This window comes from Pinus tabuliformis, chromosome 9, assembly GCF_031772625.1.
Source record: "Pinus tabuliformis cultivar Carrire ecotype Pingquan chromosome 9, CPIR1, whole genome shotgun sequence".
Lineage (NCBI taxonomy): Eukaryota > Viridiplantae > Streptophyta > Pinopsida > Pinales > Pinaceae > Pinus > Pinus tabuliformis.
In genome coordinates, this window is record NC_142307.1 from 1044875 (window position 1) to 1047611 (window position 2737).

Genomic DNA, 2737 nt, shown 5'->3' on the forward strand with positions numbered 1-2737 from the left:
GCCAATGCTTTAACTTGAAATAATGATTCAGATGAGGCAAATAGATCATCGAAGAGATTATCTTCATGATCAAATTTGGCAAGTTTGGCTTGTTTAAGAACATTATAGGCCACCTTTTTGGGATCATATTGCCTATTAGGAATTGTGGCAAGTTTAAGCGTTTACATTTTTTCTGTCTCCTTCTCTGCGTGCTTGTAATCATGAAGAGTGAAAATGCTGCACCGTAATGGGAATGTAGGCCATACGGGGATCTTGGAATTTTTAAGTGTTTTGGATGTCCCATCTACTGTTATTTGATAAGCCAATTCCCGAGCTAACAGTTTATCGGGTACATATAGGGGAAGGACATGGAGTTTTGTAAGGCTACCAAAAAGCCTTATATAAGTAAATTTTTCCTCCCCAAACCAACTGCCTACTGCTATCAAATATATTTCTGCCTCCGGGGATATCCTAGGAACATGGTTATTAAAAATAGAGTAATAAACAGGAAAAATAAAACCGTTGCAGATTTTATACAGATGATTTTTGTAATTAGCCTTCCATAACTACTCATGATAGATATGGATTGGTTTAGGGTCTGCGGGGGTCCATCTCCATTCGAGCAATGGAAACTCAGAATTGAAACAAACATTATCCATAATGAATGCACTATAATAGAATGGGGGAATGGTCCTAGTAGTATGATATACATTTGCTCTGTATTCTAGAATTGCTATGGCTAGTTTACCAGACAAAATATTCACCCAATCCATCACATAGCCATTGATTGCAGCCTCCATTAAAGGGACCATTTCTATAGTGAATTTAGCAGAATCATGTATTCCTCACATTCTACACATCATAGCTCCGGCATAACAGTAAGGAGAAGCCAATGAGTCTACATAGTACTTACCTGATGACTCGTGCTTGTGCTTCTCAGGGAAATGTCTCCACTGCTTAATCGAGGCTGACTCTGACTTGTTTTCCTTTGCAAAGGCCTCTAGGAATGCTTTGTTGTACCACTTCTCAGGCTCAGGTAAGTGATACATTTTCCTTAGATCATCAGGCTGAAACGAGTCGAATATCCTCCCATCAGTTGTGCAACAGGTTCTGTTTGTAACTGGAATTTTCTCCACCACCCATCTCACCACGTCTGTATATGGTAGGACTTTAGATCGTGCTGTTATTCTGTGAAGAAACGAGCATGCCAATTCTTTAAGAGTTCCTTCAGACTTATCAGTTGAATTGGCCGTGGCCTCTTCTGATAATTCTTCGGGCTCTTCTACTTCAATTAGATTATAGATACTCTCCCAGCTAGTGTTTCCCAGTCCGAGACACGTCGTATCTGATATTAATCCCTTTTTTCTTGGTCCTGGATCTTTCACTGGAGGAGCTGTTGTTGCAGACTTCTTTGATTTCTTGCCCATTTTCTTCAGATTTCTGGTTTCAGAGGAATTCTGCACAAGCGATTAAAAAACCGTGATACAGAGAAATGCTACTACAAACCACTATGATAATGAAAAAGAGTTACGTCGATTGGCAAGAATATAGTTAAAGATTGCTACGGATAAAATCTAAACAAGAGATCTACCCTTAACTGCTTCATTGAATAGCCATTTAACCTTTCAATGGTGGTAAAGAAGGTCTTAAATTCCCATCATGTCGCTTATATGCCGAATGATTAATTCAAACGTGCCTTACATTTTCTTGGTGGATGATCAGTAATAAATCACAAATTGGCGATCGGGAATGTCAAGGGAAATGCTTTAACACTTGCTTTAAATATCTCCGATCACCAAAAGGTGATACAATGCATGCAAACCATTTTAAATTCATTTTCGAGATGTGCGCCTAATTAATATATTGCATTCGGGAGTGGGTTCGGGCTTTATTGTTTTGTCAATGTGATTTCGCCGATTGCTGATTGTGATATGCTTTATCGCATCGAAGGTTTTAAGCACGCCTTTGTTCATGTGTTAGCTTATTGTTGGCATTGCCGATTTGCCGATTGCGAGATGCTTTATCGCATAGGAGGAATTAAGGGGCTCCATTTTATTGTGCTTGGCATTTGGCTTCTCCGATTTCCCGATTGCGATTTCCTTTTTGGATCAGAGAGAATGGATGAGGTTCTTTGTGGCTTTGCGTATGTTTCCTTTGTTATTTCGATATGCGATCTTCCGATTGCTTTATCGCAATAACGAAGAGTTTTATAATATTTCTAAAGTCACATTTTATTTCCATTTAAAAGTCTTTTAAAATGATTCATTTACCTTAAGCATTTTAATAAGGGTTTTTCTTTATGATGAGTTAATTCCAATTTTATTTATGGACACACCAATCTTATCTAAGTTGATTTAAAGGGACCCATTCTTATTTAAATTTTATGTAAAGATTTTTTAAGAAATGGCGGGTTGTTGTTTAGCACAACAATTGGCGATTTACTGGGATAAATAGTTATCTCTGAGAAAGTAATATAATACTTTAACTTTCTTAATCTGAAAACCTTAATTGATAGAGGAAATCTAGTGTAACTAGATAATCATAAATTTTGAACATAATGATAACTATTTTTGCTATTTCTTTCTCTTCTTAAAACTAAATACATTCTAAGCTTTAAATAAACCTTAATTGGTTGATAATGATAAAACAAAAGACTTTTCAAACTTTAGCTTTTATAATGACTTCTTTGTCATAGGTAGAGCCTTTGCTGCCAGCAAACGTCTATAGTCTTGACAGGGTTACCTTTTAACCATTTGAT